The sequence below is a fragment of the Astatotilapia calliptera genome, chromosome 23 (assembly GCF_900246225.1).
Source record: "Astatotilapia calliptera chromosome 23, fAstCal1.2, whole genome shotgun sequence".
Classification (NCBI taxonomy): Eukaryota; Metazoa; Chordata; class Actinopteri; order Cichliformes; family Cichlidae; genus Astatotilapia; species Astatotilapia calliptera.
Window position 1 is genome coordinate 5,409,898 of NC_039323.1, and position 27,630 is coordinate 5,437,527.

The 27,630-nt window shown below is 40.8% G+C and overlaps 1 protein-coding gene across 3 annotated transcripts in view; it reads left to right on the forward strand.

Moving 5' to 3' along the window:
• Nucleotides 1-1,779: 1,779 nt before the first annotated feature.
• ncanb (neurocan b) overlaps nucleotides 1,780-27,630 on the forward strand; it is a 178,823-nt gene continuing 152,972 nt past the window's right edge. For 2 of the 3 annotated variants that reach the window (XM_026159412.1, XM_026159414.1), the window contains exon 1: nucleotides 1,780-2,148. The gene's annotated coding sequence lies outside the window, so the exon portion shown is untranslated. Of the gene's footprint in view, nucleotides 2,155-27,630 lie in introns of all 3 variants that reach the window. The other variant, XM_026159413.1, reaches the window with a different exon arrangement.

Here is a 27,630-nt window from a genome sequence, read left to right on the forward strand (position 1 = left end):
TTCACACTTAACTATAGGAACAGAGAGCTTTAATGGTCTGCTGTGAAAGGAAAGACCTTATTTTTGGCTGTGTCTGATGAGATTAAATATAAAGTCTGTTTCATGATTTATTGATCATCATGTGATGATTTTAAGAGCTGAACTTCAAGGTGTCTTTTTCTGTGTGTGCGACTAGAATGGGAGAAAAAAAGTGAGCCATGGAGAAACCTTTTAAAGATTTTCTTTTTCTTGTTTTGCTTGTAAAAAGATATTGATTTAAGTCTTCCCAACTTAGAAAAAACATTTTAAAGCAAAGATGATAGACATTGTTTCGCTATGCATTTGATATTTGTGGCATGACAATGATTTATAACTGCCAGCTCTTTGGCGAGCAGACATGCAATCATGCTTTGGTAATGCCAATGATTTAAAATATTATGTCATTAAATCTAAGCAGCAGCCTAAACCATACCCCCGCCATGCATCCTTTCCACAGATGCAACCAGCAAACAGTGTATTGATTAGCACGAGGATAGCAAGATAAACAAAATGTAATTTGTGACATTTATATGTATCGTACTCATTACACAAGACAGACTCGAACTTTATCTCATTCTTATGTTTCAGTAAAAGCAACCGTCATTCAATACTTACTACCTTCAGGTCCAACATGAGCTGCTCACTTTCACTTGAGAAGGCAGAGGGAAGGCAGACACGGGGCACAAGTATAAATGGAAACAAGGTCCCTCCAGTTGTGGAGATTTAACGCAGGGCTATTCACACTTTATGCCGCTCAAAAGCTTCAGCACCACGGACAGCTCCTTTAGTCTTTAGATGCCGTGTGGTCTCCATTAGCGACCCTTTTTACAGCAGCCAAGAATACTGGAGGCATGTGGTAAAAACGCACTCTGCCTATAGAAAAAAAATATATACATGTAAAATCAACAAAAATGCAAGCTGCCCCAGTTATGCGTAAATTATACAACTCTGCTGAACAATGCCTTAATCTTCCTGTCCGCACGGGTCTCACGGGGGATCATTATTCTTTAACAAAGCAGTGGGTCTTTCAAACTGCCCGTGAATGTATACAAGCACCACTTTTGCAAACTCTTTCAAATGACCGTTTTTATTTTTATTATTTCACAAGCACCACAGTAATTATGCTAATGTTAAACTCCCACCGCGCAGACTTTACAGTGCAGGGTAGAAAGCCAGTAAGCCTCGCTATATGTCCATGTCAGATTCGCTCTTATGTGAAAAATGTTGATTCAACGTTTGCCGCTTAGGCCTGCCAACTAAATCCTTGGCAATTTGGGCATTAATCCAATTTGATAGCCTAAGCTCGCTCCATTGCAAGTAAATCTCAGGTTGAGGTCACTGCTACGCTGCCAAACAAGGTAATTCTTTCCCTAAAGTCATTAATTACAGCGCTCAGACAAAGGCCAAACGGGATTGTGGGGGCCTACAGTAGGACAGAGATGCCAAATCACGTCTTAAACTAAACCCTCTCCCTCCCCGACTGTCATAAATTCCTTGAACAGATAATGACTAATGGATTTGTGATTGTTGTGTGCCTGGGTTTATTACAAGCAACCACACGTCTTGTCAGGCGGTCTACATGCGTTACATTAGATGGTTTTCAAGAGATGCTCGAAGTACAAACTTCTGATCTTTATATCAACCTTAACACTAAAGGCTCCCCCCCCCCCCCCCCCCCCAACACTCTTACACACACTCACACATCATCCTCCTCCCCTTCGTTCCGCACACCCAACCACCAGCACCCCCCAATCTTCGTTCATCCCTCTCTCCTGCTATTTGAATAGAGAGCCTGCGGAGCACTCTTTTGTTCAGTAGCGCTCAGCTGCTGGAGAGGTGAGCACCACTCTGGCTGGCGCTCATCCACTCATCGCTGCTGCTGATTCGACAAGTCCCCGAAAGACGCAAGGACACGTCTCTGCATCCAGGCGCACTGCACACGAAACGACACAGACCCTGTCTCCCTGTCTGACAGAAATTCCTCGGACTCGCGGGGCTTTTACGCGTCTCTTGGATGGTTCAGCTTCCCTGACTGTGGCGCTACCACCTGCACTGTATCACACAGACGCTCCTGTAAAGCTGCGGCATCGCTCTACATTCCTGTAGACGGGACCTGACTTGATCTGAAAGGTGAAGGCGAGTAGTCTTGTGTGTTTTTGCATATCTATTTATTTATGAATTTGTCTGACTGACTGACTTATTTTAATTCCACGAAACGAAATGGGTGTTTCACGAATTTTGTTCACTTAAAGTCGATCATCATTTGGAAATGTCCTTGTCGGTACTATTCAAAGACAAAGATATGTGGCTGTTACCAAAAGAAATGTGCTTTATATCGCAAAAGTGTGTAGTCTTTGCAAGCATGCGATTCACTGCTTGAAGCTAGTTACTGCTTCCATAAGGCTATTTTTCAATTAATCCTTTTAGGTTTTGCTGTGTTGGTGATTTAGTTTTAATAAGACTCCAAAATGCACTTTGACAAAAGTTAAGCGATTTTGCTTTTTTCTGTCTGTTTAAATTACGTCGTAATTGTCCAATTATGCAGCATCTGTTGAAAAGTAATAAATGTAGCAAAGCGTCGCTCCCTCTTATTTTCTCCTTTGAGGCTGCTTGTGTTCAAAAGGATGTTTGACAGCGCCGGTTACTGTACGATTTGGATCAGTATGACCATGAGCTCACTTCTTTGTAGTGAAAATCCCATTTTCTTCTCCTTTGGTAAGCCTTCAGGTGAGGCAGATGGGGACAGAGGGAGCTTTTGGAGTGGGTGTAAGTCGATAGGCAGCGCAGGCAGGGCTGTCAGCGCTGTCAGCGAAGCAAAGGAGGGAAACCTGAGACATTATCTTGGATGGCACTTGTACTCCACCTAAAGGGTCTCTCAATTATTTCTACTGAAGAAAGGCTGGCATCTGGCAGAAGGAGCTCTAGGTCACAAACTGACTGAAAAGGAGGAGGTCCAGCCCAGCCTGCATGCCACGGTTCAGTCCTGTGTGGACATGGCTTTCATTTGCCTGTGTAGCAGCGAGGAGTATTTTTTGTGGATGAAAAAGAAAGTAAAGTTTTGTTTCATTTTTCATGTTTGTCAGAGAACGGCAATGGAGCTGGAGTGGGGTTGCTCATGACCCCCTGGGAAATTAAGCAGAAATTCAGCCAAACTGTTTGTGAAATGGTTACTAGCCTCCCTCCCTCCCTTTTCTCACTCTCGCTGGGTTCTTATTCTGTCTTATAATTGTGTGTCTCAGGTATTTGCATACATGTGCACACATTCACTCAGCCAGCCAACCTAGAATTTGTCTAAGCAGCCTTCAGCCAAACAGATTATGCACCATTTTTATCTGATATTCCATCTCTCCAAATCTCCCACAACTACACAAATCTTTTGAATCTGTTTGGGCTTAGCATTGGCAATGTGATCCTTGATACTCCAGGTCTGCAAACTGACCAGCCTCATTTTCATTCTGTGACTGATTGTAGATAAAACATTCTCCTCTCACTGGTTGGGCAGCCATGTGTAGGTCTTTGTCTATCTGATAATTGTGTGTGTGTGTGTGTGTGTGTGTGTGTGTGTGTGTGTGTGTGTGTGTGTGTGTACATTTATGGCCACCGATGCTTCCAGTTGCTGAGTTTTGCTGTTGGATGATATGGGCATCATCAGCTCCTGTTGCACTATTAGTATCTGGCTGCACATTAAACTGCTGTTTAAGTCCCTCTGCTTCTTTCTGCCTTGTCCACTCATGCATATTGCAGAAGGTTTCTGTGTTTGTCTTTGTGTCTCTTTCTCTTGCCCTGCACTGTTTGGACTCTCACTCATCACTCTTGCACTGGATCGCAGGCTCTACTGTTAGCGCTATTGTTCTCAGAAGAGGTATTCTTTTTCTGTGGCATTGCCAGTTCACTGCCCCCATTTTCACATTTTCTGTGTGATGAGGCATTACAATGGATGAACAATATTCCTTTAGAGAGTGGTTCATCGCTTCTTAGTGGCTCCTCTCCAACTGCGGTCAAGGCCAAAAGCAGTTCGGAAATGTTGTCATCACATCTCATGAGCATGGACAGAAAAGCAAGACAGAACGAAAGAGGAAAGAGAGAAAGAAAGAAAGAGAATGAAGAAGGGATGTAACAGACTGTGGGAGTTTTACAGCATTATCTGCTCTTTGCATGAGGTTGCGTTGTCACATATTTCAATAATGTGTCTTTTCTGGTTGGCTGCGCTCAGCTTAGTGCAGACACTTGTAGCGGAAGACGTGAATGGGCCAGAATTCAATTTTGCACTTGAGTAGTGTCCAAGCAAGTAAATTGGAAACTGTGAATTTTTACAGAGATTTCGCAAATGTAAGACATTAATATTCCTACAATGAACCTTCTGCTATGCTTAAAACAAACAAAGCCGCCCTGGCACAGGATGAAACAAGGGAAAGCTGCCAAGCAACTGCACAATATCAGTACAGAAGATCTCTGGGCTTGAGTTAGACTGTTTGACTGGCAAAGGCCTCCAGCTTGAAATCCTGTAGTTGGAAGAGTGTGGCGCTATGAATCAGCTGTGATCCTGCTGTGTGTAATTTTACAGTGGGAAGGAACATTTATTAATATGTTTTTTCTTTTGTGTGTTTTCGATAAAGGTTCAGAGCTGTAGGCTCACGACGTATGTTACAAATGGGGGTAGTTTTTTTTCCCCCCATGGTGGGAGAAGGGCCAGGAGGGATACTGGAAGACTCCTGCAGTGAGAGACTAATTTACACACTTACAGTACATAACCTGGATCCAATTAGGCAGTGAAAACACTCACAGCAGCCTACGCGCATATTCAATTCTGTTTGTATAAATGATCATGAGAGTGTGCGCTTGCTATTGTCTGTTCAAGTTACACGTGTGTCGCAGCAGAACCCTGAGCACACACGACCATAGATCACATTTTAGGCCAGGATCCACTTGGCACCTCTGTTCCCCCAGCCCCAGGGTCATTTCATTGGTTTAATGAATGCTGTACCTTTGCTCGCTGGACGACGTCAGTCTCCTTGATAGACAGCTCTGGGTCCCTCCATTCCTCCAACCTGACACCACCAAGCAGATGGAGCGGAGCCTAAGTGGGCTGCTGCTAGCTTTGCCTTGGCTAATAATATAATAGCCTGGCATTAACCATGTTGAACTAGCCACTGTGCGTAGCGCCAAGCAAATGAGCAGCGCAGCTGGGCCATCATGGCAAGTGGCAGAGCAGACAAAGCCCAGGAGGCACAGAGGCAGAAAAAAAGGTAGTTTAGCACAATCCCTCCAGACGCAGCTTGTGAATATTCATCAGTCAACCTCTCCATCCCCACCTCCCCAAATCCAGCGCTCTCACCAAATGTATTATTCAAAAGAAGCATTTTCACTATTAAATACTATAAATAAGTAATGACATCTGGTAACAGTTTTTGTCTGCTGAATTAATGACAGGAGCACAGTTGAGTATCTTCCAGTGATTGGAGAAATTATTCCTGAAGGTGGATTTTTGTTAAGCCTTCCTTTCCCCTTTGTCTTGCCAGTTCAGTGTGTTGCCTCTTTTGTTAAACTCATTTGGCACATCAGTAAATCTGAATTGGCCCATGTCTCTATCATTCACCTTCTAAAACACCCAAGAGGAGAAGCAAATACTAAGAAGCTGCTTATTTTACCATTATGTCTGCATTTCCTTGCCTGAGCTAATCTTCGGAAAATGAAAAGCTCCCTGTTGGCTCTTTCTGTGGTTTCAGCACTGGACAGCGCCTGAAGAATTGCCTGTTTTGTCTACCTCATTGTTTTTCTTTCCTGCCTAACAAAAACTCAACAGGGTTCCCACATCTTCACGCACATAGTGTACAACTGAAAGACGTCTTACTGAAGGATATCAGCTATAAAATGCTGGAATTATTGTTGTACAGACTGTATCTGTCAGACTCTGATGAGCTGGTAAACAGGGAGTGCTTGGAAAGCCTACAGATGGTCAATGTTTTCCACTCATGTGTGCTCCATTTCCCAAAGGAGAAACCCACATTTTTGTTGTATGTGACAACAAAAGTGTTCGATTTTAATCTGTAGCGGTACAGAGGAGTCCCCTGGATCTGCTCGTTGATTTCCAGACAGGAAGATCATAACTAAAGTTTGAGAAACACAAGACATAAGTGGGGAGAACAATAAGAAGGACGTCTTGTTACCAAGAGTGATTTCTGTCTGTCTTCCTCTACTTTAGCCTGCCGCCTGGATTCTACACAGTGGGGCTATTTATGAAGCCGAGGCACCAGTATGATACTTATAAAGCCCTCCTCGCTAATAACAGATCTAGCTCTGGGGTTCCTGAAACCAATCACAGGGATTTATGGGAGAGAATTGGAAAGTAGTAAAATTAATTTTATTCAGAACCTTTGCACCCAGGTTAAGCTTATCCATGCACGCTGCTGCCAGGTGGGGAGCACATTATTCTAGTTCTGCAGCTGTTGATATTGGTTAGCACTTTTGAGCCACACAAAATAAGACACAATGTGATTTTCCCTGCTTGGTGTTATTCACGCAAATGTTGAAAAACTATTATGTTCAGTAGTCCTTAGTGCATGATTTCTGGAAAATTATTTGGCTTCAGAAGGTTTCTTGTTGGTTTATTTTGTCATTGTAAAAAAAAATAATAAATCAGTTCCGCTTTTTATTCTGTTCCCCATCCAGGAAAAAATAGGTTTCTGTAACCCTCCTGTCTGTCTCCCTAGAGGCAAAGAACTGTGAATCATATTTTTCTTAAAGGTTTTTATTGTTGTGGTAATATTGGCTTTTACTCTTGTTCACAGTTCTTCTGATGAAGCAGCTCTGCTCATTTTAATGAATCCAGACGCTCTCACAAATTAGATTAAAATATAACCGTCTTGGACTATGACAATCACATAAAAGTCACTCTAAAAATATAGTCTAAACTTTAATATGTAAATCTACTCTGACAGAAAGACCAAACCAAGCCTTCTTATGTTGTGTTTTATAGGGTGTGATCAAAAATTCAGAGAACAGGTCCATAAAAGTCAAAAGCCTTACCTGATTTAAAGTTGTCCGATTTCAGATTCAAGGTCATCTTTTTCAGGCATGTCCAGGGAGCCTTGAGTGTGGCTTCTATCATTAGCGTCTTACTGGAAGTCCTGTTCTGAGCACTTGCACTGTGCACTCTGCAATTTCTCTGCAGACCTCCACAGAGATTAAACGTCATTCATCTTGTGCTTCAAACTAACCCACATTTTGTGTGGAGGATCATGCTGGTAACGAGACCTGGGTTTCCATCCATGAACAAGTAGTTTTAAGTGAAAGACTCTATGCTTTCCAAGCCAGAGGGCACGTGTGTCATGTGTGACATGACAACCTCTCTGTTTGTCATAGTGTTTATCATGAATTATCATGATAACACTGTAAACATGGAGTTCCGATCTAATGTTTTGAGGTGTCTGAGGGAGAATGTTCAACTTAAAAATAAAAAATGTCTCTTTCTTGAGAATGTCCTGGTCTTGCCCTGGTCCCAGATAGTTAATAACCTAATGTATTTTGCACTTGTGGGGAAAACCAGAGATTAAACCATTTTAGAAAAGCATAAGAAGTGCTCCAAACAGAGAGCACTTTTGCCTCACAGCAAAAAAGATCCTTGATTCCAATGTGTTAATCACTGAATTGCTTCAAAAGAAATTTTTGAAGATATGTGAAGGGCTACATTCACGGTCACATTTAAATCAGGTAATCTCCTTCAAAAAGTATTTTTATTAATCACACTTCATATGTTATGTCATATAAGTAAGATGAGACAGAAAAACCCTGCTGGCACAAATATGTTTATAAGATTTGTATGTACAGTGGGGCAAAAAAGTATTTAGTCAGCCACCGATTGTGCAAGTTCCCCCACTTAAAATGATGACAGAGGTCAGTAATTTGCACCAGAGGTACACTTCAACTGTGAGAGACAGAATGTGAAAAAAAAATCCATGAATTCACATGGTAGGATTTGTAAAGAATTTATTCCTAAATTAGGGTGGAAAATAAGTATTTGGTCACCTCAAACAAGGAAAATCTCTGGCTCTCACAGACCTGTAACGTCTTCTGTAAGAAGCTTTTCTGTCCCCCACTCGTTACCTGTATGAATGGCACCTGTTTGAACTCATCATCTGTATAAAAGACACCTGTCCACAGCCTCAAACAGTCAGACTCCAAACTCCGCCATGGCCAAGACCAAAGAGCTTTCGAAGGACACCAGGAAAAGTATTGTAGACCTGCACCAGACTGGGAAGAGTGAATCTACAATAGGCAAGCAGCTTGGTGTGAAAAAATCAACTGTGGGAGCAATCATCAGAAAATGGAAGACATACAACACCACTGATAATCTCCCTCGATCTGGGGCTCCACGCAAGATCTCATCCCGTGGGGTCAAAATGATCATGAGAACGGTGAGCAAAGATCCCAGAACCACACGGGGGGACCTGGTGAATGACCTGCAGAGAGCTGGGACCAAAGTAACAAAGGTCACCATCAGTAACACACTACAACGGCAGGGAATCAAATCCCGCAGTGCCAGACGTGTTCCGCTGCTGAAGCCAGTGCATGTCCAGGCCCGTCTGAAGTTTGCCAGAGAGCACATGGATGATACAGCAGAGGATTGGGAGAATGTCATGTGGTCAGATGAAACCAAAGTAGAACTTTTTGGTATAAACTCAACTCGTCGTGTTTGGAGGAAGAAGAATACTGAGTTGCATCCCAAGAACACCATACCTACTGTGAAGCATGGGGGTGGAAACATCATGCTATGGGGCTGTTTTTCTGCCAAGGGGACAGGACGACTGATCCGTGTTAAGGACAGAATGAATGGGGCCATGTATCGTGAGATTTTGAGCCAAAACCTCCTTCCATCAGTGAGAACTTTGAAGATGAAACGAGGCTGGGTCTTCCAAAATGACAATGATCCAAAACACACCGCCCGGGCAACAAAGGAGTAAGAAGCATTTGAAAGTCCTGGAGTGGCCTAGCCAGTCTCCAGACCTCAACCCCATAGAAAATCTGTGGCGGGAGTTGAAAGTCCGTGTTGCTCGGCGACAGCCCCAAAACATCACTGCTCTCGAGAAGATCTGCATGGAGGAATGGGCCAAAATACCAGCTACTGTGTGTGCAAACCTGGTAAAGACCTATAGTAAACGTTTGACCTCTGTTATTGCCAACAAAGGTTATGTTACAAAGTATTGAGTTGTATTTTTGTTATTGACCAAATACTTATTTTCCACCCTGATTTACGAATAAATTCTTTACAAATCCTACCATGTGGATTCATGGATTTTTTTTTCACATTCTGTCTCTCACAGTTGAAGTGTACCTCTGGTGCAAATTACTGACCTCTGTCATCATTTTAGGTGGGGGAACTTGCACAATCGGTGGCTGACTAAATACTTTTTTGCCCCACTGTGTACACACTTGATCTTATCTATGTTTCAAACCAATAATCTTCTCACAAGCTCTGGCCACTAAAGTTAACTTCAGGTTGGTGCAATTAGAGGCTTATCAAAGTCAGTAGGATTGTTTTAAAGGGAACATAAATTTCCATACAATATGTTATAATTCATGTAATAGATGCTGAGATATCTAAGTCTCAACCAAACTGGTGTATGCTGAAATCAGCATTCACCTGCTGAGTGGCTAAAACCTGCAAAGATTTGTGTGCACTAGTTGGCTCGTAAAGTACTCTTTAAAAACTAAAACTAAAACTATCAAGGAACATTCAGAGAGATATGAGACAGACGGGGATATAGATACAGATAAATGGGGAAACAGTCAGTGTGAGCAGCAGCAGCTGGCCAACTTCCAGGCCTCACCAGGTGGATTTAGTCAATTGTGTCCAAAGTCAGCCTACAGGTGACTCTTGGATTTGTCGTCCATGACGGTTTACCCACCGACATGAGAAAATCTGCTCCTGGAGAGGTTTGGACCTGTCTGTATTGCAGCTGTATCCAAGCACTCCTGTGTACGTGTGTGTGTGTGTGTGTGTGTGTGTGTGTGTGTGTGTGTGTGTGTGTGTGTGTGTGTGTGTGTGTGTGTGTGTGTGCGCACACATAGCTCAGTGGGATCCATGGATATGCTGAGCTAAACAGAATGTGCCAGAGGATTAGAAAGTAGGTGAAAAGGTCAAACCAAGAGCTACCTTCATGTGGTCAGGGTTCATCTTCTTGGCATTCACCACAACACATCTATTCTGCTAATTTGTTTGTTATCTGTTTTTACAAGTTATCTCATAACCATATATGATAGTAAAATTATAACATCTAACATGAGAGGAGGATGTTAGTGAAGCTAATGTCCATTATGGACAGCACCTCTCACTCCCTTGCAGGAGACTATGGAGGCACCGAGCAGCTCCATCAGCAGTAGGCGTTACAGCCACGCCATCGCAGGTCCTTCATCACGACAGCAGTCACATTGTACAGTGCACACAAGTGTACAGAAACCGGCTATAATTTACCTGTATATATTATCATTTTCACTGCACTTTAAGTAAATGTGAAAAATTCTCTGTAATTGGATTTACTGCATAAAGCAACAATTTGTAAATAATACTAATGACTCTTTTTTTTATTTGCACACTATTTTTCTAATCTATTTGTTTTTCTAGTTTTTATTTTTCTAATATATCTCTAATTCACTTCCTCTTGCTGACCCTTGTGCTGCTGTAATATTGTGTGAATTTCCCCAGGGTGGGATTAATAAAGTCTTTGTCTATGTCTAAGTCAGTGTCAGATTCCAGGGTGATATTTCACATCTTCTCTGTTTCTTTCGTTGGTGCTGAACGAAATGCTGGAGAAACCAACCTAATATTGAATTTGCAATGCAGATAACGGGTCAGATGTCTTGCCAGTAGAGTTCGTAGTTATTTGGCAGTTCTTAATAAGATTGCCAATGCTCCACCAAAGAGGCTTTTACACTGAGCTATGACGCATGCTGCCTTCAAAGCCCTGAGGTATTAGAGTCGATGGTAGAAGTGATGGTGGGGGTAGCGGCAACTGTGCATGTGTGTGGGTAAGGAAGTCAGGGGGTTAAACCTTTGGTCAAGGACTGTGGCTAATAGGAGTGGACAATACAGTGTCAAAATTATATCATGATATTTCAAATAAATATGTAGAAAGAATTACTAAATAAAGCTTTATCAGCAATTGCAGCCCGCAGGATTTAGTAGTGCAAGCAAAATGAATGGCGTTTTCCATCCTATAGTGCAATAGTAGTGACACAGCATAAGTCATATGTAAGTAAAAAGCTGCTTAGGCAGTGCCTTCCCTGGAAATTTTATGTATGCACTATATTGTGACATCATAACATTGAATTTGAAAAATATTTTCTACCTGGGATGTACCAGTTACTTAAATCCCTCCTTTTCCCACCATAACACTATTTAGGAATTTTGCATCCACCATTTGCTCTTCTTCTAATATGAAATTCGGTTGAGTCATTCACTTACTTTTTGGTTGCACATCACCTGCTGCTCATATCTCCTCCTTCACAGCTTGGTTGTAATTGATGACGTTTTTGTTTTTTGCCTGTGTGGTGAAACAGATTAGTTTCCACTTTTAACAGTTTCCTTCATATTTTGCAAAGTATCAAACTTTGTTGGAGGTCTGACCTCTTGTATCCCAGCCACTTCCTGTTATTGAAGTAGCTCCCTTTTTTAGGTACTTGGATTTTAGGTAATTGGATGCTGAAATGCTGGACTCGCTCTTAGGCATGTTTGGGCTTGTGTTGTTGTTGTGGATAGTAGGGAACATAACGCATGGCATTACTATATCACTGAAAGCATAATACTGTTTATACAGTAAGTGTACGGTATGAGGAGGTGGCATTTGGACTCCTGGTTTAGAGGAACTGATTTAATCAATTTTTTGGGAAGAGAAGAACTCATTTTCCCAGTGTTCGTGGGATTGCTAGCAAGATCACAGCTTGTTTAAAGAACAATTTTCAATTCAAATAGCTTTTCCTGTTTATTTTTCCAAAGCACTGATCAAACAAAGAAATAAAATCTCTGTTGTCTGCTGTCCAAATCATGACGAAACCAAGTTACTCACCGGGTCATCCAATTTGTCACACTACATGTGGAGGTCCATTTTTGTGGTTGCAAATTTTAATGTACAAGGCTGTTAAACAATTACCGAGTTGCGGCTTTGCACAGTCTCTCTGCAGGCCAATTCCCCTCAGCGCTTAGAGTAGCTTTTCAGTTCTGCTCTGGCAAATTCAAAATGAGCTGCTGGGGTGCATACCAGTACTGTTTTGTAATTAACTGTCACACTGCTAAATTAATAGAGAAGAAAATAAAGCATGGAAAATGCAGAAAATGAAGAGCCCTTGCTGCAGTCACTCAATCTTTAGTCAGACAGGAATTACATTAATCAGCCGTTTTTCTTTATGTCAAAGTGTAAATCTTCAACCCCAACATCTGGTTTCTCTGTCATTGAGGCTTCCTGCATCCCTGCCTCTTGCATCCAACAAAAAGCCACATTCAGTTTGTGCCCCTTATGTTCTCTCCCCATCCACTCTTTCTGGGATTTTTTCCCCACAGCTGTAATTAAAGGGGCTGTCTCTCTGACTTTCTAACTGTCCTAATAATTACACATTGGTGCAGAAGTGCTGGAGCCCTCCGGATTGCTCCTGGACCTCTTTGATAAATTTGGCAACTGCTCCCAGAGCTGTTGCTGGGGCACCTCTAGTGACTGTGAATGCCCGTGACTTGGTGGATCTGTGTGTGATAGAAAGGTTGGTGTGAGATCACTGCCACTGTATCCCCAAGCGTTCAGTTCTCTGCAGAGATTGATTGGGGTTGCTGTTTGTGATGGACCCTTCTGTGTGCACTCTTGTTTGCACTGCAAAGGGGTTTCTGCAGCTGCACTGAGGACTGTGTGTGATTATGTGCACACATTCATTACCAGATCATCCGCATTTTAGTCTGACTCTTCTTATCTGTTTTGACTTGCTCCAGCCGTTACATTGGAGTCCATTGGCTTCGTGGATAGCAGCCAGGAAAACGGTGCATAATAATTGTAGTAAAATGTCTCTTCTCACTGGTGTCCTCTTTTTGCTTTAATGTGTGTTGGGACATATGGTTTCATAATGCTTGACTATCCAAATGCCTGCCACCCCCTCCCGTGGTCAGAAGCACACATGCAAACCCTCTAGACAAAGAAAAACACAGAGATTCTCTTTGCTCACTTCAGGTATTTGAGGCCAAGCTCTAATTGGACCTTGTCTTAGTCTGACCTTCATTGTTTTCACAGAGAAAAGATCGCAGAGAGACATTCCTCTCCTCTCCATGTCAAACTATCAGGCTCAACAGTAAGGAGGCATGTTAAAGCAACCTTTAGCTGCCACCCAAAGCTTCTCCAAAAGGGTCAGCGCTGTCTGAAGCTTTGGAGTTTATTTCTTAGCACTCTCCTCGGTAGGTAGTCAGTGTGTGTGTGTGTGTGTGTGCCTTTTGATTGTTATATGCACATTTTGTGTGTGTCTTGCCTGCGACTGCAACAAGACAAACACCCAAGAATTGCAAGTTTCAAATAGTGAGTCGGCTTTCGAGTTCGTGATGTGATTTACCACTGAGCCATTAGCAGTCAAGCTGGGTATGCTTCAGGTGTTCTCAGAGGGAATGGGAAAAGAAATACTCCCCACTGCACTGCACACTGATTTTAAAAGCTCCCTTGTGATTTATTAGGAAAACATTTCTTTAGACCACCCGCAATCACTTCACTGCCTTAGAACGTATAGATGCAGAGTGTGCACACAATCGCAAGCTCGCATGCTGAAGTAGCAGGAGAGCAATTTGGGGCGGATTTTAAGTGGCCATTGGAGATTCACAGTAAATCACTAGATTTTCTCTTCTCTGAGCTCTAAATGTCCTGTCATCGTAGTGCTTTGGTAGGTGCTTTACAGAGCTGCTTGTGCCAATATCTACATGTTTTTGCTGTCTACTCCCACTTGGGGTACGGCAATATATCATATAACCTTTAATGTGAGCTACTCTTGTTTTCGTTTGTGCTCCCCCGTCGATCCTTTAGCTTTTGCTGTGCTGTGGAGAAGACAGATGTCTTAATGTTCATTAATTTCTTTGCAGTGGTGAGAAACTGAAAAGTCAAAATTGTTCACTGTTTCTGCTTTTCATTCATTCCACAATAATCTTTCGGTCTTTGTTTCTTTTATCTTCTTTGTCTTTATTGTTACTCCTGCTATGATTGTTCCCTTTCCAAGTTTTAGACCAACTGCCATTTCAGCCAGTGGGTAGCATCATCACTGCTGGGTAATACTCCAAGCACGTGTCTGTTAAGATGCTACCAGAACCAATTCTTACAATAACTTTTTTCTAAATTTCAGCATTCAGAATTGTTTTTTTAATTACTGTTTTTTGTACTGTAGGTGACATTAGCAGTGTACATACCAAGTCTGCAGTTCCTCCAGAGCTGTTGGGGGCAGCATAAGTTTACAGGTGTTCTTGTCTGACTTTACATCCTGAAGAAGGAGGAAATTTGCAAATCAGGGATAAGCTGGATTGGCTTGTGTTACTGCAAAATTGGGCTGACTGAATACCAAGTAAATACAGGGCCAGTATAATAGATACCCCCCCCCCAAAAAAAACAAAACAAAACAAAAAACAAAAAACAAAACAAAACAAAAAACTTTTAATTTTGTAAAGACAGCTTATGTAAGAGACAGTGGTGTGTCTCCTGAAAAAATAACAATAACAATAACTAGGTTTAACACAAAAGGGTTATTATATCTGGATATCTTCATACTTCATGTTTATGTATGGTTTTTAGTTCCAATAATATAATTCATTTAACAAATGTCAGTGCGCTAAATATATTATGTGAATTTCTGAATGTGTTTTATAATCAGTGTGCTGAAGTACCAATTATGATGACTAATAACGCTTTGAAAATTACCTTTGATTAATGCAGATCTGACATGAGTCATGACTGAATCATCATTTTCACCACTATATGAGCTACCTGGTTATTCTTTGCTTCTCTTAAAGGACTTTGCTAGTGGGCAGATAAACCCAGTCGGGTCGACCTGGGTTTATCTGAAAGATTCCCTCAGATTTTCTTCACTCCAGCAAAAAATTTAAAAAAAAAAAAAAAAGTTCCAAAGTTTTCATGTTTTTTCGTATATTTCTATAAATTGGTTTTGCTACCTCAGTAGAGAATTTCTTTCTGCATCGTTTGGGAAATTTTCTTATACAGCTGCAACATATCTCCACGTGATGCTCCTTTTTTTCACTCACTGAAGCTTGCATCTGTCTGCTTAGTGCAACTGAGTCACATGGAGATAGCAAAACACAGCCGAGGACGGGGAGGGGGTGCTTGCATAAGGGAAGTTTGCACAGACATGTGTACTGTTTGATGAAATGGGAACAACGTACTGAACATAGCTGAGAGAAACAAACGAAAGCATTGATCCTATCGTGCTAGCATCAATCTGACACCAGTTCAATGTTGGTATTGAGACTATCAGAAATACTACACATGGACTCTCAGAATAGCTCTGCCTGGATGTCATTCATATCCCAAAATACAAGTTACCATTTCGTTGGAGGCAGAGGGCATTGCCATTGTGAAATCATGCATGATTCCTAAGTTAAAAGGTTTTTAATGGATAATGTTTTATCAACCAATGGAAGCCTATCCAGGAACCATGTAATGTTAACATTTTATGGCTTTCCATCACCGTCTCATTGATTTTGAATGGTTAAACATTTAAAACTTTTTACTGAAGGAGTTTATCAAAGTCAAAGTAAACTTTATTGTCATCTCTGCTATATACAGTACAGTATATATAGAGACGAGACGACAAGGCTCCGGTTCCATTCAGTGCAAAAAACAACAATAAATCTAATTGTAAGAAATAAATATACTCTTTAAGACTAAGGTAAGGGGAGTCAATATGCACTTAAACTAAAAAGGATCAGTCACAGTCTAGCTTTACAATTTACAACTGAAATTTAAAGTGACCTTGAAGTGGTTTAAAGAACATGGGATAATATGATTCTTTATATTTCATTCTGGTAAAAGAATTGGTTATTGAGTAATGTGTAATTCTACTTGTACGAGTATCAGCTGGTATTTCTGGTATCATTCCCAGTCTTTGTAGTCTCTACATTGCTAACACTTTATTACAGGCATTGTAAATTAAATAAATAGTAAGGCTTTTTTAAAACTGTTGACACATAATCAAATTATAATTAATAATGTTTACTGATTTGCTTATGACATAAACATAGATTGACTCATGCTTACTATTTATAATTAATTATCATTTGATTGTTTACAAATGAAAGAAGTCTTATATAAACTTATATTTTATTAACTGCCAATGCACAATTTATGAACAATAGTTGTTATAACCTGCTACTGATTTCCCATAATCCTTTCCACATAGATGGAGAGCTAATGGATATTGTAAAGAATGTGTCTAACTGATTATGCATAATGTGTGTTGTGTTTAGTACGACTACTACAAACATATTACATCTCCACACAAGGAAATCATTGATTCTTTCTTCCTCCTGCTTTTTTTTTGCATCTCGCTGAATCAAGGTCACATTTGAACTTTAGCACGTTTAAGAGGCCAATCCTGCAATCACGCTTCCTGATTGGGGTGTTTATTCTCAATCAAGATCTCAGGAAGGCCAACATCTTTAACAGCCCATCATCACACCTCACAGCAATCACAGCATTTGTCATTTCTTGTCTATTACTACAAACACCCTTAATTGGCTGCTGTATCTCCCTGGACCACGCTGCCGCTACCGCTGCTGCTGATGAAGTCACTCAGGATTAATAGCCCTTTTTCATAATGCAGACTCTGAAATTAGCTCTGTAAATGAATTCTCAAGATTATGGCTTGGCTGCAGTTTTTGTTTTATTTGATTTTAAATTGTGTTTTTTTAAAAGGTCTTGCTCCAGTTCATTATGGGTTTTATGTTCCCCCTGACCTGGCTGACCTTAAGCTTTGGCCGAGCTCTGTTTTAAACTGCTTGCCTGTGTGCTGTCCAACACCAGTGTTTGTCCGAGCAGCTTTGCCTTTTCCTAAAGCCAGGAGCTCGGGCTGCTCATCTTGTCACTACCGTGGATCCAACTGCCAGCTCCTCAGGCCCCCAGTGACATCTGCTCTTTGCATTTGGCTGCCAGATAAATGAGGTGTTTGCTTTTCTTTGGCACATCAGTACCTTTTGGAAGGTCATTGAGGGTGATTTCACCAGGGAAAGTGAACACTGTTGATATTAAAGGACAAGTAGTTCTGAATGTGTTAGCCCATTAAACACAAATCATATACGCTATAGGTTACTGCCAGCCATTTCCCAAAGGCGACTAGGTATTTACATAAATTTCTTTGCTTTACCTATCCCACAGCAAAGTGAATATTTCTTGATGTTAGTAATCCATCAGGGTGAGCATTAAGTTCATGAAACCTCTTTGTGTCCAACCTCTTTTGTTCCATTTGTTGAAGGTGGCAGGCTGTAGATTTTGTAGCTACTGAAAACTACCAGAAATACAGTAGAATTCTCAATCCTCTCAAATTTATCAGAATGATTAATCCCCTACCCCTCTCACAAGTTTGTAGTCCCTTCCCACAGTAAAGTGAAGTTTTCAAGATCAAAAGAGCTTCTATTGGAGACTTCAGTTAAAAGAAAGGAAATGAAAAGCTTCTTCGATATCTGACCATTACTTTAAGTAACATGCAGTATTCACATTTCTCACCAGGCGTCAAGACCAGGCATTAGTGGCAGTTTGTTCATTCTGTCCCATTTAGGAAATGCTTTTACTGGTGAAAAAATTATACCCACAAACAGGAGCAGTCTAGTATTACCATTTTTGTGAATGTGTCAACGTTACACTCAAAACACAGCTGATGAACAGCCTTGCAGAGCTACTAGTATTTTAGAAAAGTATGTGCTTTTTGTTGTTTTTATATGACTGGGAAATGCATGATAGCAAGCTCTGACAGTCATACAAGCAAAGCCAAGGCAAAGTACAGGGTGTACTGGTTTAGGAAGAAGTTTAGAAAGAAGTTTAATGTGAAAGCACATGAGTGTTTAGTTTTAAAAGAAAAAGTCTTAAAAGAAAAAAAATCAGGATAGGATTCGAGATAGTTACCTTAATGTCTGATGAATGTCTTACAGACAAAAACATTTATTATATAATGTATTATATTAATACAGTTATTACGGATTGTTATAGATAATGTGAATCTGTAATTCACGTAAAAAAAAAAACCCTCAAGCAGAGAACTTGAGCAACCCCAGACAAAGGTAGCATGTCTAAGTCTCCTTATGTACACAAAACATATCAAATTTAAAGCTGCAAATTTCTCATCTCTCCCTTTGACATGCCAGTGCTGCTACCATCCATTGTTGGCTGCTGTTTCAGCTCCTCTACCACCTCAACATCCACTCAGGCTCCATGTGAATAATTACTCATCATTCCCCAATTTTATATGTAACATATTTGCAGCGACACGCTTGGCACCTAGATGCCAAACTCTAATTATGTTCCTCTGCTGTAATCATTTCAACTGTAAGATGTCTGTCTAAACTATGCTTTTTGCTTTCTTTTGCTCATGTACTGCAGTTAGCTGGCATGCAGCATCGGTCTCTGGCTTCAGAAGTCAGATTCAAAGCTCCCAGAAAATTGAAAAGGAAAAGAAATGTGATATACAAAACCACAAACATGTTTAGAGGATATCTTTTCTGTTAATGGGTCAGACTGGTCGAAGCCCAGTGTATCCAGCTCACGAATCTGTCTCAAGGAATACACTAAATCTCTTTATTATGCCAGTGCCTTCTGCCTGCACATCTTTCTCAGTAGGCAAATGTTTTGTATTCTTTTACTTCTCTCTACCACACCGATCCTCCGCTCATCCATTTATAGACAGCTCTGTATTTGCCCTCCCTCTTCTGATTCTTTCAAGTAAATCCTCCCATGATCATTTACTTAACATAGCTCCTACTCAGACCCCCCATCACTTCACCCAGCCTCTGCATGGAAATGTGCTTTGAATTAGCGCCAAGTGTTTGTTTTTCCTCTTTCAGTAAACATTGTTTGATGAGATAAATTAGCTTTGCCATGCCTTCTTCTTTAGAGCAAAGGTACGCCACAGGAACAAGAGTGCGTCACACACACTCCGTGAAGCTTTAAATTCCCTCATACAGATCACCGTCACCTTTGATTAGCTTTGAATTTTCTCTTGTGTCTCATTTAGGACTTCTCTTTCCTCAGTGCTTTTTGTGGCCACTGTGTAACATGTAAATCTTCCTTCCTTGATCTCAAACCTCGGTTTGCAGCCAGCTTCCACTATGACTCATTTTGCTGGAGTGCCTACTTTTATGTTCACTGTCATTAATTATACAGTACCTACGTAAGTACCGTGCATAATTATCTCACAGCCTCAACATGGAAATGTCTTGTTGCTGTTCCTGTTCCATTTGTCAAGATGCAAAACAAAATGTTATAAAGAAAGACACTTGTATTATTTACCTCTTATGCACTGTAAATGAATGAAATTACACAAGAAAATGATGTAGTAAAAATAGTTCCTTAACTTCAAAAGGCACTTTTCCCAAAATCTAAATATTTTTCATTCTTTTAGATCTTATTTCTCTATAAATATTATTGTCGCAACATATATTGCATCTTTCCACTAGTTTTCACAGTCTTTTACCACTGTCTATAACTCAGACAAGTAGTATTTTCATTGCCCGACAGCATGGCACATCCCACCTCTTTGACTTTTTCTTTTGTCAGGTTATAGAGATTCATCTTGTAGCTGTCAGAATGAATGAGGTGAAACATATGTTTGAGGTAGAAAATGTCCAGTCCGTATCTGGACAATCTTTTCCATATAAATATTATATTTAAAGGATGAAAAAAATATTGCTCTTTTTACTTAGGGAGTAAGAGAAACATCAAAAGAAATAACTGCCAAAAGACTCCTGAGTCCAGGGCATCACTACAAATTCACTTAACATGCTTAGTATAGTTGAAGGACTAGTGTGGTGTTTTGGAAAATACACCTGAGGTGGCTGCTTGCAGGTTAGATGAGAATACTGATTAGGATACAGTCAATTAGACTGGAAGAAGGTTGCACCTCATATTTTGTTTCCAGGTACAGGTAAACACATTCTGGCAACCCACTGGTTAGTCCGCCACAAAAACACCGATGACACATGTGGGATGGTTGAAGAGTCCAGGCTCAGTTATGTAGGTAATCTTCTGATGTATTTGCCACCACTTAAATCTTAAAGTGGTGGCATCTTAAATAATGCTCACTGGTAGCTTCTTCAATGATGTGTCTCAAAGTTGTACTAAGTTACTTAACTGAATGTTATTTCACCTCTAATTGCTACAAGCTTCTAAATTTCATTTAGGACTTCAAGTTCTGTCCAAACAAATGAAGCATGAGGACTTTGAAATGCTAAATAATCATTTTTTAGCTCTTACAACCACAGCGGCTTAAACTTGGGTGGCCAAGAGAACCTGGACTGCAAAGGGACTGCATGTGGAAACTGGAAAGCTTCAGGTGTCTCCACATATCTAGTGTAGCCATATGTTTAATCTGTTTATAATGATTAAACTAAATATGATTCAACCCAAGGATACTGATGATTGACATGAGCAGGTGGTAAATACATTAGAGGATTACCCAGGCAACTGTAGCCTGGAATGCCCACTAGCTATAAGTGGTCAGCAACAAAATAATGGGCATAGAGCAAATCCCACATATACTTAATTTTTTTAACTCTTCGGATTGAGCCGGAATACGTTTTTAGTTCTGTCTCCTGACAAATACAGGTTAGTAGGAAACACCCTCAAAGAGCAGCATGAAATTACATGTATCCAACAATAATGACTCATATGATGCAATTCGTGCATAATTTACATTTCTACTGTGCTTATTTCACGGTTACAACATCCACCTGCTTCTCAGAGTTACTCTTTTTGAGAGAAATTCATCCACCTATGAAACAGGATTTCTGTTCTGACACTACTCTGATGGGATTAGCGCTGTTCAAATGTGCAAAATACTCAATTTATCAAGAAGCCAACAACTGGGAATCATGTGAAATTAGAAATGAAATGCTGTCTCTCATATAAACCTGTACCAAATAAAGACTTGGATCTCTTTCTGCAAATAGGGTGCATAAAGACCTAGCCACTATTTGAGCATTTACAGTATTTATGGGGCACATGTAGTATAAGATACATAAACCTTGTGATTGAAATTCTGAAGATGTTATAGTCTTCCTTGTCATTTGTTGCACAAGCCTATTGGCATCACACTTTCTTCTCTTCCTTCCACCTGTGCCTCTCAACATTGCAACACTTTGGCTTTCTCTCAGTCAGCTGTTATGATATGTTGTGACACTTTCCCCTCAAGTAATTGTGTGTGAAGGAGATGTCGCTGAACTTGAACTGCTATCACGGCCATATTACTCCCACCAAAAGCAGAAGAATACAGTAGCTTTGTTTCTTTGTAACTTTACCTCCCCTTTGACTTAATCTTTTCACCACTTTTCATTCACCAGGCGGTGGGTCAAAACCATCAACGGAGAAGTAAAAAAAGAAAAAGAAAAAAGGGAACAAAAAAGGAGGAAAATGGGAAAATGTAGAAATGGTTATTTGCAACGAGATTTTGAGGAACTGCTGAGTTCACCCCACAATCAAATATAAATGTTTTCCCTCTGAGTGGTAGTGCCAGATTTACATTTAGATTGTTTTAGCGTGAGATGTACAGCATTGGAGATATCGTCTTTTTAAATGTTGGTGCTCCCTCTGATATGTAGTAGAGCTAACTGGCAGCAATGTCAGTGCACCAAAAGTCATGTTTTGTGTTCCTCAAAAAAAGAAAAAAATCCACAAATGTTGTTACGTTAGCTTCATGAACTATTAGTGTGAAAACTATAAAGTGTGAAAAGAAGCTCATGCTAACACAAGCGTGGCAATGCTAAACTTCTGCACAAAGACAGAAGACAATGTTGCTGAGCTTTTAATTTTTGGGTACTTGAGCAATACAAAGCAAGGGGACTTAGTTTCATTATAATCAAGGCAAGGCAGACACCTCTATAGCTGAGAATCCAAAAACTGGGCAATACACATCAATACAGGCGAATGGAAAATACATACTTTTAATTTTCAGTTATCGAAAGAAAATCATGTTAGAGAATAATTATAGAATAATTGAAGATGTGGAGCAGCTATTAAAATCAAATGTGTCCCTAAGCTGCCAGTGCTGTATCCTGAGGAAGACAGGTAATGGGCGGCGGTCGGGGGGATGAGAGGCATCCGCTGCTTGAACAGTTGGCTACACTGACAGGACAGCATCCATCAGGGCTTCATGGATGACGGCAAGTTACCAGGTACGAGCCCAGAGAGAGTGAAAGAGCTGGCCGCATTGACAAACACACATTCACAAATCTTATCCCAATATTTACCCATCATTGCTTGTGAAATATGAAATGTGGGTTGTTTATCCTGAAGGTAATAACCAACCATGTCCGTAATTTGCCTCAGTTGGTGTAGAGGGAACTATTATTTGATGCATGACTCCACCTCGGAATTGCAGATCATGCCTATGAAGTCCCACTACAGTGGTAATGCAGGAGGACAGCTGAGAGCCTGTGGCTGTGTGTGGTCGTGATGAGATGTGTAATTATCCAAAGCAGCCTGACAAAGTGCTGCAGGTGCATGAGAGATGAAAGGAAATGAGCCAGGAGAGAGGTCAGGCAAAGAGGAGAGGAGTAGTTATTGTAGCCTGCAAAATTCAAGGTTGATCCAGTTTGGTGAAGTCATGCAATGATATATTGTTTTTTAGTCTTTATGTCAGTGAATTCAATACTCTCTTGCTACGTGCTCGAGTCAAAGCATTTCTCATTCAGTCTGGAAATACAGTGCTTTGATAACCACTGCTGAGGATGACTATCAAGGCTACAGTATGAATCAGGTACTTTGTTTGCACTGCCAAGAGTCCAGGTGGAAGAGGTGGAGGTTAACATCACCGATCAGGGTAATTAATTGCTCCAATTTAGTCATTAAGTGTTGAGCTGGAACCGATAGCTGACACCTGCAGGGTCTCTGAGAGAGTCACAAAGAGAAATGATAGGGGGAACTGGAACAGTGGGATGGAGGGACAGGAGAAAGGTAGTGACTGTATCGTTTTAAAAATAAAGGGAAGTATATAAGCTAAAAATGAATGCAAATGACCTATTCTCGTAAATTGAGTGATATTACTACAAGAAACCTGTATTGATTTGTTATGTAGCTCATTTTGGCTGCAGTTTAAAATTCAGTGGCAGTTCATAGGTGGTTACTGTGTGTGTGTGTGTGTGTGTGTGTGTGTGTGTGTGTGTGTGTGTGTGTGTGTGTGTGTGTGTGTGTGTGTGTGTGTGGCCACTGAGGTAAATTCTGACAGGCCCCTGGAGTGACACCTTCACTGGTTCTGCTTCTGCCAAGACACTCATCAGTGATCCCACGGAGAGGGAGGAACAGAGCAGAAAATTGGAAGGCAAGAGAGAAAGAAAAAAGTTAGAGGACAGGCAGAAATGTGTACAAAAGAAAATCTAGGCAAAGAGAACAAATGGCAAAAAGTTTAAAAAAAAAAAAAGATGGCGTAGCTATTAATCTGCAGAAAGACTTTTAGAATAGCACAAAAAATACATATAATTTTAGGCTTCTGAAAAAGTGCAATTATAAAATGAGACTTTCCTGATTGGAATCTTGATTTAAATTCAGCTCAAGTAAAAAAAATACTTAAACTCTGTAAAATCTGCTTCCCAAATAGTTATAATAAAGCCACAATAGAGGCCACATAACATTCCCTGTAATTTTACCTAGGTCATTGTGGTTAAACGGTACAAAAACAAAAGGTTGCAAAGACTGAAATTCTCACATGAAATCCACTGAACTCTAATTAAGTTTTGTTTTGTTGCAAGCACATCTAAACGGAAACGTTTCAATAAGATAACCACAATTTGTGGCTTAAGCTCATTTTTACAATGGAGACCAAAGTGGTATGGATGTTCTCATTAGATTGTGAGAAACAAAAGCAATAATTTCTCACAAATTCAGACTATTCTTTGAGTTGTTGCGTAAAGCATTTGGGTAAAGAAATACAGATAGAGAAAGAGCAATGGGAATTAAGCACCCAGTGAGTGGGGTGTCATCCAGAAAAGGCTTTCCATCCCTGTCTGTTCTGTACAAGTAGGTTTTCGTGCAACAGATGGTCCAAGCAAAGCTAGCCAGCCACTTTTTACCTCAACTTTTAAATAATTTCTCACTCTTACAGTCTTTTCCTCTACTTCCCAAGTTGCCTTGACCTTTTCTTCATCGCTTTCTTATTCCTCCCTCGCTTTCAAAATGCTTCTAGAGCTCCTTCACCTGCTTTCATTGTCTTCAGCAGTGCCTGCTCTGTAAATCCAGTGTTTCTTCTTGGGTTCCAGTGCTGAGTAATTACAGCACAGGCTGGAGGAGGTTACGTTTGCCACACCAGCACTCTTTTTCTCTGATATTCAAATGAGCTTTTGCGTCCTCATTTGTCATCTGTTCGATGTTGCGTGCACGCGCGTGTGCTTACATGTTTGTGTACGTTGCGTCTCATCTCTTATTTAGTGTATCCCACGGGAACGTCGGTGAGGTGAGAAATTAGAAACGGGGCTGATTAATTCCTGGAAAAAAGGAATTAAAGGGTTCTTCCCTGCCATCCTCTTTGTGGAGGAGCTGGGATTTACCTGCAGTGTGATTGAAGGTGGCTGCTCTGCGCTGCCACTGTCATTAATAATCACCAGCCTTCAGAAAGATTCATGCTGCCATGTGCTAGTTGGTTCAAAACACTTAGCCATTACACATGACACCGAGGGCTTGATAAATGACAGGCTAATAGCTCTCCATTCCAGCACCAAAGCTGTGGGACAACAATAAGAACCATTAAGCTTTTATCAAAAAGATTACAAGAACAGGTTACAATTCAACAAAAGTGGCAGCTTGTCAGAAAACTGAACAAAAATGAATGACTGTAATGGAAAATTAGTACAGCTTGGTTTATTCTCTATTTGTTTGGCTGGTATTGTAATAAATTTTAAAAAGAATCAGAGGCTGTGCATTTCTCGTTTGGGGCCTGTGTGCTTGGAATGAATATTACTGGGGAGAACACAGGCGCTGTTGACTCATAAGCAAGAAGCATCTTTCTGATGGAATGGCTTTGCTTCTGTGATGCTCTCATTTAGTCAGCTCACAGAGTAAAACCTTTAAAGCCCCCCTACTCCACTTCTTCTTCTCATGTACAGGGAAAAATATAATAAATGTGATCAAATTTACAGGTTGCTAACAGTGTTCTCTCCTGTAAAGCAGGTTAATTTGTCTCCAATAAAGAAGCAGTCGGAGCAAAATCGCTTTATTACTTTAGATTCAGGATGGAGTGCCTTAGTTTTTTTTGTGTTTGACTTTTTTCTGAAGGTGTATTCAGCGGAGATGAATAAGCACTTCATGGCTGGCTCTAATTTTCCCTGGTCAAGTGTTAGGCTGCAGGTACTAATCAGTTTCATTACACTAACTGAGGTGATAAGGCCTCTTGGGAAATTGGAAAAGGAGTGTTTAGCGCTGCAGCACAGCCTTTTACCTAGCCCGAACTCTTCATGTGTTGCATGCAAAATGAAAAAGCAACACAAATGACAGCATGTTACACTTTTAAAAAAATTACATATTAGTAACGGCCTCAAGGATATAACTGAAACAACCACCTGTAGTGTAAGAGAAATACAATGGCACTTATATATTGGAGGGCATAAAGTATTTCCATGCTTAAATTTTGCAGGTTGCACGGGAAGCTTTTGGGATCCAAAGTCTGTCAATTACTGACAAAAACGTGATAGAACTGAACTGATCAAAGGCTGTCCTGATGTAGTCTGGCCTCTTTGTTCCTTTCTCAAGGGATGGGGGAAGGGGTTGTATTGATGCTCTGCTGCGACTTCACATTCAAAAGGCTTCTCTCCAGACCAGAAAGCAAACAGAAATTCAATGCATATGCTGAAGACCAACGCACATGCACAGTCACAGACATACAGTATTCGTACAGATTGACTCACCCGAGCATGAGAATGGCTAGCGACAATTTGTCACATCAGAGCTACGCGCCTGTACAGGTGCACGGTCTGCCCCAAACTGCGTTAGAATGATATCATATGTTTTCCTGTCGCCCTCCCAGAGAGACCTGCCTGACCAGAAAGATTAATTCTGGTTTTTGCTGCTAATTATTTTATGCCTTCGTTTGAACTGTCTGATGAAATCCAATTATCAGGCAGTCTGTGTAGCTTACAAGATTGGGGCGGCGACGAGGGGAGGGGAGAAATTGGAGGGCTGGGAGAGAAACAGGGACAGGGGAAACACTGTCTGCTTGTGAGATATGAAGAACCTCACAGAGCAATCCTTTATATACGATGCTTTTAAACGCTTGTTTACTTTGAAATGGTGACTGTGTTTCTTTTTGCTTTTCAAATCACCAAATAGGCAAAAGGCTTCAAGCAATAGTTTGTCTGGCTGGAGCTGGTTAGCTTGGATTAGCTTAGCCTCTGTAATTGGGGTGAAACACTAGCATGGGCTCTGTTTAACAACATCAAATATCTATCTACTAACACCTCTAAAGGTCACTAATTAAGACACTGTCTTTTTTTACACAAAAACTGAGGAATAGCTCCAGCAGCCCCACAGATTAAGTAACAAGCTAACAAAATTAAGGCTTTGGAGATCTTTGTAGTATAAATCTAGAACTATTTCTTGAGAAAAACGGGTACACAAGAGAAAAGATGGAGTCAAATGGACAGGAAGTCTCCAGATATCTTCATTGTTGACGAAGAACTTAAATGACAACAGGAGTATCGACTTTGCAGCAGGGAGTGACATGTTGCTCATGTTAAAATCGACTTGTCTGTATGTAGGATAAGTGAGCCTAACAACAAATAGCCTAAAACTAACAATCAAGTGAACCTTAAATTGAACTACACACCTCTGAGAAATGTCAATTTGTGTTGCCTAGCTGGTTCTGCTTTATGCAGCTCATGGGTTAAATCTGTGTTCTGCTGCATGCTCAGTGTCCCGCTCTTTCACATCCACTCACATGTTCTGAAATTGGTTGTCATGCTTGGACGTGGAGGGCTGCTGGTAGCCCCAGCAGGTAGCCACTTTATTCCAAGACAGCCAGGAGCAGGGCTAGAGCAGACACCAGATAAATAGGTAAATAAACCTCTGCCTTAGGCAGGTATCATCAATTTTGATTCTCCCAAATGAGTGTGCCTGAGAATCGATATACCTAGGGGATCCTGGTCCATCTCCATCTCAAACCGAGAACTCGTGCTTGGACTTAGACCGCACTGTGGCACTTTGCAATAAAGCCTGAAATAAGCCAGACTGCACCATCGCCTCTTGCTTTCTATCGCTCTTTTCCATCCTCAGTCGTTCTACTTTTTTACAGAGTTGCCCAAACTTTCCATTCTTCTCTTCATCTCCCATGGCTTCACTCCCACCAGTGCCTCACACCTTCCTCAACCTGCTTGTTTACACGTTAACAGCAATTATACTCCTTTGCCAC